The 15,320-nt window shown below is 43.3% G+C and overlaps 1 non-coding gene across 1 annotated transcript; it reads right to left on the bottom strand.

Annotated features, from left to right (window-relative positions):
- Positions 1 to 8,079: 8,079 nt before the first annotated feature.
- TRNAL-UAA (transfer RNA leucine (anticodon UAA)) lies at positions 8,080 to 8,162 on the bottom strand. Its single transcript has one exon. It is a non-coding gene; the product is annotated as a tRNA-Leu (tRNA).
- Between the last annotated feature and the right edge of the window lie 7,158 nt (positions 8,163 to 15,320).

The following is a 15,320-nucleotide window of genomic DNA, read 5'->3' as shown; positions in this document are numbered from 1 at the left end:
CAAAAGCAACAACAAACCCCAAACAACTTGATTTTAAAAAGGGGAAAGGATCTGAATAAACTTTTTTCTAAAGAAGACATAGGTACAAGAAAAGATGCTCAACATCACTAATTGTTAGGGAAATTAAAATCGAAATCAAATGAGAAATCACCTCACACCTGTTAGAATGGCTATTATAGAAAAGACCAGAAATAGCAAATCTTGGAGAGGATGTAGAGAAAAGGGAACCCTTGAACACTATTGGTGGAATTGTAAATTGCTGTGGACATAATAGAAAACAGCACGGAGTTACGTCAAAAAATTAAAAATAGAACTATTGTTGTTGTTGTTGTTCGGTCACCAAGTCTGACTCTTCACAACCCCATGGACTGCAGCACACCAGGCCTCCCTGTCCCTCACCGTCTCCTGGAGTTTGCCCTAACTTCATGTCCACTGAATCAGTGATGCCATCCAACCATCTCATCCTCTGTTACCCTTTTCTCCTCTGCCTTCAATCTTTCCCAGCATCAGGGCTTTTTTCAATGAGTCAGCTATTCACATCAGGTGGCCAAAGTTTTGGAGCTTCAGCATCAGTCCTTCCAAGGAGTATTCAGGGTTGATTTCCTTTAAGATTGACTGGTTGGATCTCCTTGCTTTCCAAGGGACTCTCAAGAGTCTTCTCCAGCACCACAGTTCAAAAGCATCAGTTCTTCAGGGCTCTGCCTTTAGTGTCTAGCTCTCGCATCTGTACATGACTACTGGAAAGACCATAGCCTTGACTATATGGATCTTTGTCGGCAAAGTGATGTCTTTGCCTTTTAACACACTGTCCAGGTTGTCATAGTTTTCCTGCCAAGAAGCAATTATCTTCTAATTTCATGGCTGCAGTCACCATCCGCAGATATTTGAGAGCCCAAGAAGAGGAAATTTGTCACTGCTTTCATCTTCTCCCCTTCTGTGTGCTATGAAGTGATGGGGCCGGATGCCATGATCTTAGTTCTTTAAATGTTTAAGCCATCTCTTTCACTCTCTTCCTTCACCCTCATCAAGAGGCTCTTTAGTTTCTCTTCGCTTTCTGCCATTAGAGAGGTATCATCTGCATATCTAAGGTTCTTGATATTTCTACCTGCAATTTTGATTCTAGCTTGTAACTCATTCAGTCCGGCATTTCACATGATGTGCTCTGCTTATAAGTTAAATAAACAGGGTGATAATAAACAACCTTGTCATACTCCTTTGTCAATCCTGAACCAGTCAGTTATTCCATGCAGAGTTCTAACTGTTGCTTCTTGACCCTCATACAGGTTTCACAGTTCCACACTGGGTATTTATCCAAAGAACACAAAAACACTAATTCAAAATGATGTATGCAACTGTATATTCATTGCAGCAATTTTTACAACAGCCAAAATATGGAAACAACCTAATTTTCCATGATGGATGGATAAAGAAGCTGTGGTATCCATATGTATATATACAATGGACTATTTTCAGCCATTTAAAAAAAGAACAAAATTCTACCCTTTTCAACAACATGGATGAACTTTGGAGATATTATGCTAAATGAAATGTCAGAAGAAAGACAAATACTGTATGATTTCACAGATATGTGGAATCAAAAAACAAACAAAATAAACAGACAAATTCACAGATGCAGAGATCAGCTTAGGGTTACCAGGGTGGAGGTGGGAAGGGGGATGGGTGAAATGAATAAGGAGGCCAACTGTGTGGCGATCAGTGGTAACTACACTTGTGGTGGAGATAACGTCATAGTGCACACATATGTCAAAGTATGATGGTATACACACCTGACACTAAATGCACCATCTTCCTCCTAATCACAGTTCTATGTTGCCACTTAGCACCTATGTTGCATATTTCACAAATACATGGATTCCTACATTTATTTATAAAGACGACTGTGGAATTGAGACAAACACGCAACACTCCTTTTTGTAATCCATCTTTCCGATGCTATGTTACAAGTTAACTTACTCAGTAACTGCTAGCCTCATTATTCTATAGTAATGAAGAAAAGGACTGAAAACACAATCTAAACCCAACAATACATCTGAGACTTGAATTGCACAGGTATATCGTATAGCTGATCCAGATAGAAATGATTTTTAAAACTCCCAGTATTTAAGTGCTTGTCTGTTTGGGCTTCTGAATCTTGATTCTCCTGAGTAGGGTCTACCCTAGATGAAGATGGAGAAGGAAGAAGGGTAAAAAGTGTGAGAATGTCTGACCGACTATACTAACTCTACTTTCTTACTTTCTGTATTCTTGATGTGCTGGCGTCTGGGGCCTTGCTGACCAGGGAGGGACGGCTTCTCCGAGGGTTAGGTAATTCCTAGAAATATCAGAAAACTCAGGGCAACCCCAACACTCCAGAGCCTGCTGAAATTATTCAAACTAGCCAATCCTCAGCCTGTTTACTCTGCCTTGCTCATTTCTTCCTGTAAAAACAGAAATAAAAGTTTTCCCAGGTGACTCAGTGGTAAAGAATCTACCTGCCAAGGAGACACGGGTTTAATTCCTGGGTTGAAAAGATCTGGAGAAGGAAATGGCAACTCACTCCAGTATTCTTGCCTGGAGAATCCCATGGACATAGGGCTTGGCGGACTATAGTCCATGGGGTGGCAAAGAGTAGGACACTTAGCGACTAAACAACAACAACAAAATCACAATAAAAGTTCTTGCCCTTGCTTTCCCCTTGTTCCCTCTGCCTCCTGATCCTGACCCTGTGTGGTGTGCCATGGCTCTTGCTTCTAGGGATCTGTGAATATAAAAAATTCTTCTTCATGACAGTCATGTCCGTGTCTTAACATGCCTGATTGAAGAAAATCCTGGGGACATTTTAAAACACATATCCTAAGTGAAAATTAGTGTGTGCACAATAAATAGAATGAACTGTGAAATATACTCAGCGGACTTCAAGGCTGTTCGTTTATTTAACAAGCATTTATATAGTGCATACCACGTATAGAAGAGATACTCTGCTAAGCAGTTTCCATCTCACTTTAGTAAGGACCCAATGCAATCACTGCTTCTTTGCCAAGCACTGATAAGTGGTTCAGAAACATCAAAACCTATATGAATAGAAATGAAACCAAGTGGTTCACAAATGAACCAGGTGGCTCACGATGGCCCTCTCTTCAATAGTAAGGTGGATGCAAAGGACCTAGGATTATGTTTCTGATTCCTACATGGCATCTTCATAATTGGACACATTCATTAAAACTTTGGGCATTATCATTTACATCATTTGAACAATTAGCAAACAAAAGTTAGTCAATCCGTCGTGTCCGACTCTTTGTGACCCCATGGACTGTAGCCCACCAGGCTCCTCTGTCCATGGGATTTTCCAGGCAAGAATACTGGAGTGTTTCCTCCTCTTGGGGATCTTCCTGACATAGTGATTGAATCCATGTCTTCAGCATTGGCAGGTGGATTCTTTACCACTGAGCCCACCAGGGAAGCCCCATTTGTTCATGAAATAGCTGCAACTGTATTTAAAAGCAAAATGTAAAAGAAAGGGCATAATTAAGCTCTCCAGGGAAACCTTCTTGTTCAGGATTTCTCAAATGGGGTATGATTTCTGTAAAGCACATGACTAATCCAAATCTCTATTTTCCTTCAACTTCATAGTGAGTTTTGGAAGAAAAATATTATATTGGAAGAAACAAAGATGATGGATATGATGAGATAAAAGCCCTGTTCATACAATTAAAATAATAGCTCATGCGAGTGGTGTCAGTGATTTGAGATTCTCTTCAATGGCAGCTTTATCTTTAATAATAGAAAGAGAGAGAGAAAAAGTTCAATTTACTGGTTGGATTACACATAGCCTTAATGTACTCCTAAATACAGTAACTGTGGAGAAACTATCAGGATTTTACAGTAAAAGTATAGTAAATTCTGTCTGAGTAAAGCAGACAGAATTTAGCAAACATTTTTACCTCAGATGAACCAGTAGATGTCACTATTTAAATACATTGGCAACACTTCTCCTATGTTCTATGTAAAGTCCCATAGAAAAAGATCAATTTTTTAATAACTTAAAGTATGGCATCACCGACTCGATGGACATGATTTTAAGCAAGCTCCAGGAACTGGTGATGGAACAGAAAGCCTGGCGCGCTGCAGTCCATGGGGTCACAAAGAGTCAGACACGACTGAGCAACTGAACTGAAAATATGCTCATAAATCTACACTCATATTTATAGTTTGACTTAATGACTTAATTTCTTATCGTTAAAATAATCATTGGAACATCATCCTAAATTTAGGTGTAGTATACCTACAAATGATTCAAATTTAAATTCAAAATATTTTAAGAAATTTTAAAAATAGTCAAATATAACAGGTCTGCTTCTCAAGGAAAAGTAAAAATTCTGCTACATTTTAGGAGAGAGTTTCCATTTTTTAAGAACTAATGCTATCTTCTAGCTCTATCTACGTCATTTGGAGTGAAAGAAAACATTATTCTTTACATTTATTAAAGGAAATTGTGTCTAATCGTATCCACCACCTAAGCACAATTAGTCTATGTATATGATATTGTCTGTCAAAGGAGGATATGAATGTGAAAGTGTTTGGGAAAACTGCAAAGTGGTCTATACAGGCAAGGTAAGCTTCCTTCCTACTTGCACAGTGTGGGTTCTACTGTACTTTCCACAAAAGATTGCTCCAGAAAAGGGAAGTGAACGCAGTTACAAAACACCCACTTTTACGAGAAGAATATTACAGCCTCACAACCAGTTTGTGTGCGTAAAATATTATTTTCCTATTTGCAAATGAAGAAAGAAGGCTGATAACCTGAGAATGTTGGTACATTCTGTCTGACCCCAAAGCCTGGATTCTTCCTACCGAGTCACTTTGGGATATGTACTTCATAAACTGAATCATAGTCTTAGAGTTTGCCACACTAAATTGAAATTCACTTAGAGAATTCTTCTAACCTGAGGAAATCAATGATAGAACATTTCATAGAGAAGGATATAGTAAAGCAGAAAATTTCGTCTAAATTGCCATGTGAAGATTGCGATTAAATGGGCCAACTATATTGATCAATCACAGTGCCCTAGGATTCATCTAATAAATTTTCTTGTTTCCAGACCAGCAGATTTCAGACATCATTTCACTCCTTTTCGTGGCATCTCAGGGATCTGTCAGAATTTTAACAAGCACAAGAAAGAATACTAGCTGTCTTTTACCGTCTTTGCTATAGCACAGTAGCTGGTTACTACTGACTAGAACCTTGATATTCAACATACTTCTAAAGGAACAAAGTACAATTCTACACTACTCTGCCTGTTCTTGGAAGTTTTGTTCCATTTTTGCACGTGAACATATTAATAAAAACAAATCAGCAAGAACTCCTGGGTTCAGACTGGGAAGGCTTCAAGTCAATATTGTTTCTCTCCTTGCTCAGCTTTTAAGGAAGAAGAGAGGCATAGAACTCAGTCTAACTGGCTACTGACCGCATTAAACAATTTTTCCCTAAGAAATATTTTTTCTGCCAATTCAACAAGCCCCCTGTCCTGAGCATAAAGAGACCCATTGAGTTGGTACATTAAGAGTTTGCACATCAATAGACAAGAGATACTTTCAAATGCAACACTGATCAGGTTGCTTCTTGTTTCGGATCCTTCAGTGGACTTCAGGCACCATATTTAGTATGGTTTCAAGATGTTTTCCCCGACATGTACCCCTCTTCCTCCCTGCCCTTCTCTGCTGCTGCTGCTGCTGCTAAGTCGCTTCAGTCGTGTTCCTCTGGGCAACCCCATAGACGGAAGCCCACCAGGCTCCCCCGTCCCCGGGATTCTCCAGGCAAGAACACTGGAGTGGGTTGCCATTTCCTTCCCCAATGCAGGAAAGTGAAAAGTGAAAGTGAAGTCTCTCAGTCATGCCTGACTCGAAGCGACCCCATGGACGGCAGCCCACCAGGCTCCTCCGTCCATGGGATTTTCCAGGCAAGAGTACTGGAGTGGGGTGCCATTGCCTTCTCTGCTGCTACCCTATTCCTCTTCCTTCAGTTTTCATCTAAAGCTGACTCTCTGGGAAAGAGGGCTTTCAGCACTGCTCCTTTAGCATCTTGGGTATAGTTTATATTTTCTCATCATAAATGTAGTTTATTACAATCGGTCTCTCACTATCTAATCTCATTGAAGGAAAAGCTGGCTTATTTATCTGTACATCTGAAAAGTCCAAAGGTGACTGTTCATAGCCAGTTCTAGGTGCTGGCAGGATGCTTATGTCTAACCTGTTTAGACCCTCTTTCTTTTCTTCTTCCCTTCTTCTTGAACAATTCAATTCTAAATCCATTAGATGGGCCCAAAAAAGGTAGATGGTACACTGGGGCAGGGGACCAAGGGGCAATTTTGGGAATTACAAATATGGATAGAAAAACTAGAACAAAATGTATAGTGTTGTATCAGAATTAGAGTATTGGTATGAACTCCTAAATATAAATAGATATATAGATAAATACAGGTGTGTACACACACACACATATCTCCTTCTGTCCACTGAGAGGGCCTGGGAACAGTAACACATCAAAACCAAGGAGCACACCTACTACTGAGAGCTTGGTTTCTAATTACCATTGTCCACTAAAGGAAACCGAGGTTCTTTTCAAAATGTCTGATCCTGCATCGTCTGGATCAAGAGCAATACAAGGTAAGCATGGACCATCTTGGACTAGGACGTAAGGACGTGCTAAAAAATGCAGGCATGTCAAAAGTCAGTTTGAATAGACTCCCACTGGGGCCAAATCTGGGACACGTTCAGCATCAAAAGAAATAAAATAGATTGGAACCATTAATTAAAAATAGGACACCATGAATGCATACTTGCCCAACTTGTGATTCTATAATAATTGAATAAACAGAAAGTTTAATGAGTAATGAGATATTTACATAGCTTCAAAGCACTTCACATCAAAATATGCGTCAATCACAAAGGGTTAAGTATAGTCGGGGAAACTGGCAGAAAAGCCTAATCAAGTGAATTCAGATCAGTAACAGGACACACCAAAATCATGCCATCTAAGAGGCCACAAAGCAAACACACATCAATTCTGGGATAGCTCTGGGCTTTATAAGTATAACCTGAATCGAATCACGAGAAAACGTTAGACAAACCCAAATTGACAAAGAGATATTCTGCAAAATGACGAGCTTGTCATCTTCAGAAGTTTCAAGATCATGAAAGTCAGGAAACAGTGAAGAATTATTTCAGATTGCAGAAGCTTAAGGCAATGTGACCAGTAAATGCAACGTATTATTCAGAACAGGAGCCTTTTAAAGGACGACTGGTGATTAAATGGGGCCTGGGGATTAGATGGTAGTAAATTATCAACGTTAATTTACTGATTTTAATGGTTGTCCTGGAGCATCTATTTGGTATCTTACTCTCAAATGATTTTGTGGTGGGGGGGAAGTAATTTTCACTGTACTTGCAACTCCGCCCCTCTAGATTTTAGATTACTTTCACTTTTTAAAAGTATTTTAAAAACAACAAAGACAAAAAATTAAAAAACCTAGACAGTGTATTTTATTTTAAAATTCTTAGCCGATTACAGAGTGGAGTCCATTTTGTAGCTGTGATTCATATTGTATCCGCCTTCATGGATTTAACGAAAGAATTCTGGGCACACAATTAATTTTGGCGAGAAATTAGGAAACGGGAGAGAGGCATTCTTGACTTTTCTGCACTTTTCTAACTACGCTGCCTGCCGTGGTCACAGGCGGCCTTCCTGCCCAGCTAGCGAGGGAGGTGAGCCCCCCGGGGCGCGGCTGCCTCCCGAGTCCGGACCCCGCCTGGACCCCCGAAGCAGTTGAGCGCGTGCGACGCCCACCCCACCCGACCCCGCCGCCCCGACCCTGGGTCAGCGCCCGCGCCCCAGCCCCACGCCCGGCCCACTCGCTGGGTTGCCTCTGGCCTGTGGGAAGCCGAGCCGCGTGTTGTGGGACTTAATTAGGAGACAGAATTCTCTCAACTAGGAGACAGAATTCCTGAGTCTAAGTCGTAGAGTGCTTAGTGAAAATGTATATATATTTTTAAAAAATTTTTAGTATGAGAAAAAAACGTAACTACCAGGAGTGGGGTTCGAACCCACGCGGACATACGTCCATTGGATCTTAAGTCCAACGCCTTAACCACTCGGCCATCCTGGTGTCTCACTCGCTCACCCTACAAGGCGTACTACACCGTCTCCCTCTTCGCCTCCGCTTTTTTTTTTTTTTTTCCCCCAGCTGGAGCAGCAGCTGCCCGCCAGCCGGAGCCTGCTTTTTCTGCCGCCGCAATTCACTGTTGCTGTCGGCCGGCCGCTGCCGCCAAGGCAACTGCAGCCGAGCTCGGCGCGCTTTGGGCGGCGGCGGCGGGCCCAGCCGCTCGCTCAGGCGGGCTTCGGGCCCAGGCACTCTGCTTTCGGTTTCGAGGTGCGCGGGCGCGGGAAACAAACACGCCGGTGAACCTCTGGATTCTGCCGACCACGTTTGGGAGCGGCGCTGCGACGCCGCCCAGATAGTGGCGGTTGGTTTGTTTTATACCAGGTAGGATAAACTTCAAGGAGTGAGTTGCACGGGCAGCAGCAGAGTTCGGGGACACCCTCCCCTCCCCGGCCCTGTCCCTGTGGGCTGCTTTTCTCCTCGACAGGTCACACGGGCAGGGAGTGTTGTAGCAACGTGGGTCGACACAGAGCCGCCAAGTGCACGACGGGCCCGCCCGGCTGGCTGCGGACACGGCCTCTGTGCAGTGCGGGGACCTCGTCTCTCTTCCTGACCCGCCCGTGCACCTAAATGTTTACGTTCTTATCTTAACTGTTCTGCAATGCTGTCCTTCCGTCCTGTGCACCGGAGATTGCAGATGGCCCTTTCACTTCGCTTCCTTTTCTAGGGCTTTCTCTCCATTCTCCACCACCTAGGACCTGGAATCCAGCGCAGAGCCGAGGCATCTGCGTTCTGGAGCGTCAGGGAGGCACCATCTGGCAGCCAGGCCCTTGTCCAGATAGTGCAGGCTGGCTGTCTTTGAGTGAGAGCTTCCATCGTCCTGGTGACTGCACACACATTCACATCACCAACTGGCTCCTCACCCACTGGGTCACACGGAGAAGCCCATTGCCCTGCCACCTCCTGGATGCCAGTGATCCCCGGGAACGTTGCCATGACCCTGGGAAGCTTTGGCCCAGCCCGTTGCCCTGGTTCTCTGAGTACCAGTCAACAGTATGGACCACCCCTGAGAGAGCTCCTCAGGAGAGGAATGGATGGAATTGCCCCCTACCCACTTGGCCACGTAACGTCGTGGGGAATCAGTGGCCTGCATGTACATTCCAGCCTGAACACTGTCCCACCCACTGGCCATGAGGCCTGGCCCTCCCAGAGCCTGCAGAGGAGAACAGAGCCAGAACATCTCTCAGGCCGGCCCTGCCCTGCTGAGAGGAGATGAACCTGGACTCTTGCCAGGGTCTACAGGCACCAATGTGGTGCTCACGCACCACCCACTACTCACCACCTCCATCTTGGAGGCCGAGTGCTGGCTTGTACCTTAGGAAGCCGGCCTCAGAATGGAGGAGATTCCTCAAATGTCAGAAGGTGTTCAAAAATGCTGACAACTGCAGGACATGACAGATATCCACCTGAAAGCTAGAACAAAATATGAAAAGCACCGTGCAATGACATTTGTTATGACTGACACTACTAGAGTGCAAAAGACAGTATTAAAATGGATTTTTTAAGGTTGAAATGGGCTCATGTTCAGGAAATTGCATTTGACATAATTCTCGTGGGGAAATGTTTTACTCTATTTAAACTACTTTTCACTGTGTACGTGTTTATTTAATATGTGACATGCTTTATGCACTCTATAGTGGTTTAAAAAATATGTTCATAACTGCCTTGATACTCCCTTCAAGACTGTGCTCAGTAGCTTCAGTCATGTTTGACTCTTTGCGACCCCATGGATCATAGCCCACCAGCCTCCTCTGTCCATGGGATTCTCCAGGCAAGAATTCTGGACTGGGCTGCCATGCTCTCCTCCAAGGGATCTTCACCTGCACTGGCAGGTGGGTTCCTTACCATTAGGACCATCTAGGAAGCCCCCCTCCCTTTAAGATATGGAGGCTAATTACCTTCTCCTTCAGTGTGGGCTGGATCCTGTTTCTTTAGTTTTTAAAGGCTTATTTATTTATTTGGCTGCTTGGGGTCCTAGCTGTGGTGTGTGGGATCTAATTCCTGACCAGGGATCTAATTCCTGACCAGGGATCAAACCCCGGGTCCCCAGCATTGGGAGTGTGGATGGATCTTGTTTCTAACAAGAAGAATAAAACAGAGGAGACAATATGCAAGCTGGGAGACTAGGTCATCAAAGGCACTGCTCTATCAGCTTGGTTTCTCTCTGTTGGATGATTCCCTCTGGAGGAAACCAGCTGCCACCTCCTGAGAAGCTTTTTGGAGGCCCATGTGGTAAAACGCAGCCCGCAAGGAACTGAGGCCTCAGTCCAATCAAGCCTTTGAATGACTGTAGCCTTGGCCAGTATCTCGACTACAACCTCTTGAGAGATCCTGCATCAGAACCACCCAGAGAAACCCTGATTTCCTGACCCTCAGAAACACTGTAAGATAATAAATATTTTTGTGATTATTTTTATGCAGCTATAGATAACTAATAGACATACTTAATGAAAGTGAAGTCACTCAGTCGTGTCCAACCCTTTGCGACCCCATGGATTGTAGCCTACCAGGCTTCTTCGTCCATGGGATTTTCCTGGCAAGAGTGCTGGAATGGGTTGCCATCTCTAGCTTTGACAGTGCATTCACAGGCATATATTTTGTTTCTATATGTATATCTTAAAAAAATTTTTTTTATTGGAGTATGGTTGCTGTACAGTGTTGTGTTAGTTTCTGCTGCTAAGTCATTTCGGTCGTGCCTGACTCTGTGCGACCCCACAAATGGCAGCCCACCAGGCTCCCCCGTGCCTGGGATTCTCGAGGCAAAAACACTGGAGTGGGCTGCCATTTCCTTCTCCAAAGCATGAAAGTGAAAAGTGAAAGTGAAGTCGCTCAGTCGTATCCGACTCTTAGCAACCCCATGGACTGCAGCCCACTAGGCTCCTCCGTCCATGGGATTTTCCAGGCAAGAGTACTGGGGTGCCATTGCCTTCTCCTGTACACCAAAGTGAATCAGCTACATGTACACATATATCACCTCTTTGTTGTATTTCCTTCCCATTTAGGTCACCACAGAGCACTGAGTAGAGTTCCCTGTGCTATGCAGTAGACTTGCATTAGTTCCTATTCTATACATAGTATCCATAGTGTGTGTATGTTAGCACCAACCTCCCATTCATCCCACACCCCCTTTCCCCCCTTGGTATCTGTATGTTTGTTCTCTACATCTGTCCATACATACATCTTAAAAGAATAATCCAGCTGACCCTTTTGCTAAAATTGAACTTTCCCTCTTCCATTTCTTTTCAAACTCTTAAATGGAGTTGCCCACACTTCCCAAGTCCTCTCATTTGCTTTCACTTTTCTCCAGAATCCTCTACTGTGGGGCTTCTACCCTTACTTTTCTCTCTATCTTTTCAGAATGAAAACATCTTTACTAAAACAGATTCAAATTGAAAAAGTTGTATGAAGTTCAAACAATATAGAAATGAATAAAGTAGAGTGCATAACCCTTTTCCATAAGCCCTGTCATTCCAGTCATACTGAATCAGGACTCTTGTCCCTTAGAAATGCTGAGCCATTTTCTGTTTCTCTCCTCCTGTTTCTTTCTGCCCAACTCTCCTCCAAGGCTCAGCATAAACCCTACCTCCCCACTACACATTGAATTGTAAAGTGAAATGAGTGTCAGTTACATTTACCTGCAAATATGAGTGCACAAAACTTAGGAAGTTCCAAATTAGACTTTAGAAGCATCCATATCACTCTGCTTGACCTTGTTTATTATAATAATTAAGGTATGTGATAACATTAGTGTGTGTGATAGCAATGTGTGATAACATGTTATTGTTAGTAACATAATTTCCTGAGGTATAGAGTTTGTCTCAAAACTCATAAAATGTAGAATACACATTTTCTATATATTAAGCAGCATATAAATTAGCCTTTTTGTCTAAGGGTTGTTGTTATGACAGCAGTGATTTTTCTACAGATGAAACACGAGGAAGCAGGATGTCATACTATAAAGACATTATTTAGGCTGTGGAGTCAATAGATCTAGTTCAAACTCTGATTTTTCCCAAGCTGTGTAGACAATATACTTACTGTCTTCAAGTCTCAATTTCCTCATCTGTAAAGTGGGACTGATAATACCTGTCTCAGAGAAATCTTGTGAGAATTGAGTGAAAAACCACATGGAGAGCATCGAGCAGGCTGCTTGGCTGGAAGGGGACTCCTGTGATAGTCACTGTTTGTTGCTTTTCAAACGGTCATTCCCAGTTTGATTTCAAGGAAGGAAGATTTTCCCCCTCCCCATGGGGTAAATTATTGTTGGCCTCTTGCCAATAATTGGCCTGGGCAGGGAATAAGGGGGAGAGTGAACCAGAGATCTAGTTCTGCTTAGTAGGAGATAAGGAAAGTTGGCTTGAGCTTCTGAGAAAGGTATTCTTTCAGAATTTTTTTCCTTTAAAAAAGGAGTCTTGGGAAGTGAAAGCTTGTGCTATGCCTTCCCCTGTTCTTCCTGCCTTCAATGACATGGTGTGAGATGAAATTCTTGGAACTGTGTTAACATCCTGTGGCCACAAGATGATGAGCCTGTGGCTGAGGAGCTAACACCCAATGATGTCAGAAAGGTGTGTTTGAAAGAAACTTTGCCCTTAAAGACCTTTAAGAGCCACTGCTAGCCAGAAACTACCTACCTCCAATCTATCTGCCATATGGGATAATTGGCATGTCTTGAAATACATGCCAGTGGGTCTCAGAACACCAGGATCATCAGGAAACTTGTTGGAAACGCCGATTCTCAGGCCCCAGCCCGACTTCCTGAATCTGTGTCTCAGAACTGGGGCATGCTCAGGTTTTTTTTAATTTATTTATTTAATTTTTTTTTAATTTAATTTTTAAAAATATTTTTAAGTTTTTAAAATTTAAAAATTCTTTTAATTTATTTTTAATTGGAGGATAATTGCTTTATAATGTTGTGTTGGTTTCTGCCATACATCAACATGAATCAGACATAGGTATACATATGTTCCCTCCTTGAATCCCCTCCCACCTTCCATCCCATCCCACCCCTCTAGGTTGTCATGGAGCCCAGGTTTGAGCTCCCTGTGTCTCACAGCAAATTCCTACTGGCTATCTATTTTACATATGCTAATGTATGAGTTTCAGTTCTTCCCACTTCGCTATCCCCCACTGTGTCCATAATTTGCTCTCTATGTCTGTGTCTGCACTGCTGCCCTGTAGATAGGTTCATCGGTACCATCCTTCTAGATTCCACATATATGCATTCATATGGTAGCACTGTTTTCACCACAGGGTTTCTGCCAAAACGTTCCTAAGGGCTCAGACAGTACATGTAGAATTCATGAAGGGTTCTGCAGTATTCCCCCAAGGTCACGAATCCATCCTTGACTGATTCCCCATTACTGGCATGACGTCTTATCATTTATCTTTTTTCCCCTGAGACTGTCCCCTGAGAATGCACTTGCTATCTTTCTGTTATTTAAATAAATATATAAATTACTGTGTAGAGCCCCGAAGCTGCCTTCTCTCTAGCTGTGTCTTGCCTTTGATAGAATCTTCACTTTCACCTTCCCTGAAATCTCTCATTTCCTGACTTCATTCTAACACCCTTTTATTTCAACATCAGTTAAACACTTCAACTTCCAGCTTCCTTTAAACCCCTTCTTTATCTCTATAATGAAGAAATATGACCATATCATAGATTTTTAGAATATTATTATGACAGGCTTGCACCTGGGACCTGGGACCCTTTGCTGCAGTGCTTGCGCCTGGACAGACCTCTCCTCGAGTAACAGGATACAAAGAAACTGTAAGGGACTAAAAATAACTGTGTATACAGGCAGTTGGTTTGATAAGATCAAAAACCCAACTGCCACTTCTCAGGTGTCAGGAGCTAACACAGATTACTTCCTATGATCCCTGCACACAGCACCACCAAGTGGGTGGGTAGACCACTTAATCCACCCCTCTCCCAATGCCTAAATCTGGCCCTACCCTCACCCCGTTTAAGGGACAACCTCACCCTGCCGAGGGAGCAAGCAAGGGAATCTATTATTTGCTTTCACTCCCTTGAGCTGCAGCCCAAGTCCCAATACAACTTTGCATGAATTTCTTGTCTGGCCTGTTACTAATTTCTATTGATTAAAGAGACCAAGAACCAGACTGGATAACATTACCACTAAACAGCATTAACACCAGGACATATTTTTTCATCTGAAGGTGAGAAAGAGAAGCATTTTGTTTGCTTACAGTGGGGATTACCAAATACTTCCCAGGCACTTTCAGCTACCTCGGTGTGCTTTTCTTCTGGGTTCCAAAGAACAGTGTTGGTGACTGAGCAAGTGTGAGCTCAACCAGCTCTGACTCTGCTGAAATAGTGATGAGGTTCTTTCAGAAAGTTAAGGGCTAGAAGTATCACTGGAGAAGGCAATGGCAACCCACTCCAGTACTCTTGCCTGGAAAATCCCATGGACGGAGGAGCCTAGTAGGCTGCAGTCCATGGGGTTGCTAAGAGTCGGATACGACTGAGCGACTTCACTTTACTTTTCACTTTCATGCTTTGGAGAAGGAAATGGCAGCCCACTCCAGTGTTTTTGCCTGGAGAATCCCAGGGACGGGGGAGCCTGGTGGGCTGCCGTCTGTGGGGTCGCACAGAGTCGGACACGACTGAAGCAACTTAGCAGCAGCAGCAGCAGAGGTATCACCAAGGGATGCAAGGTTGCTGGGACAAGGGACGGACAGGGGAGGGAGGTTTGTGTTGCCTGGTGCCCTCTGCCTCCCGGCAATTCAGGACTCAACTACAGAGAAGCCCCCTGGGAATTTTGCAAAGGACTTTTAGCCTGCTTTCAACAGGGCTGTTTACTCCCTTCTCTCCTTCCTTCCCCCTCATCTTTTGTTTTCCAGTTTTATCAAAGACAAATTTTGTTTTTTGGAGCAGTGTTTTCAGATCACTTTACTGTGAGAAACACTTTCCACTATTTACTTATTTATTTGACTGTGCTGGGTCTTGGTTGTGGCACACAGGATCCTTGTAGCATGCTGGAGCTAGTTCTTTGACCAGGGGTCGAACCTGAACCCCCTGTATTGGGAGCTCAGAGTCTTAACCACCAGACCACCAGGGATGTGTCCCATTTATATTTTAGTTCT

Source organism: Bos mutus, chromosome 9 (genome assembly GCF_027580195.1).
Source record: "Bos mutus isolate GX-2022 chromosome 9, NWIPB_WYAK_1.1, whole genome shotgun sequence".
NCBI lineage: Eukaryota > Metazoa > Chordata > Mammalia > Artiodactyla > Bovidae > Bos > Bos mutus.
This window is presented reverse-complemented; position numbering and strand designations above follow the sequence as displayed.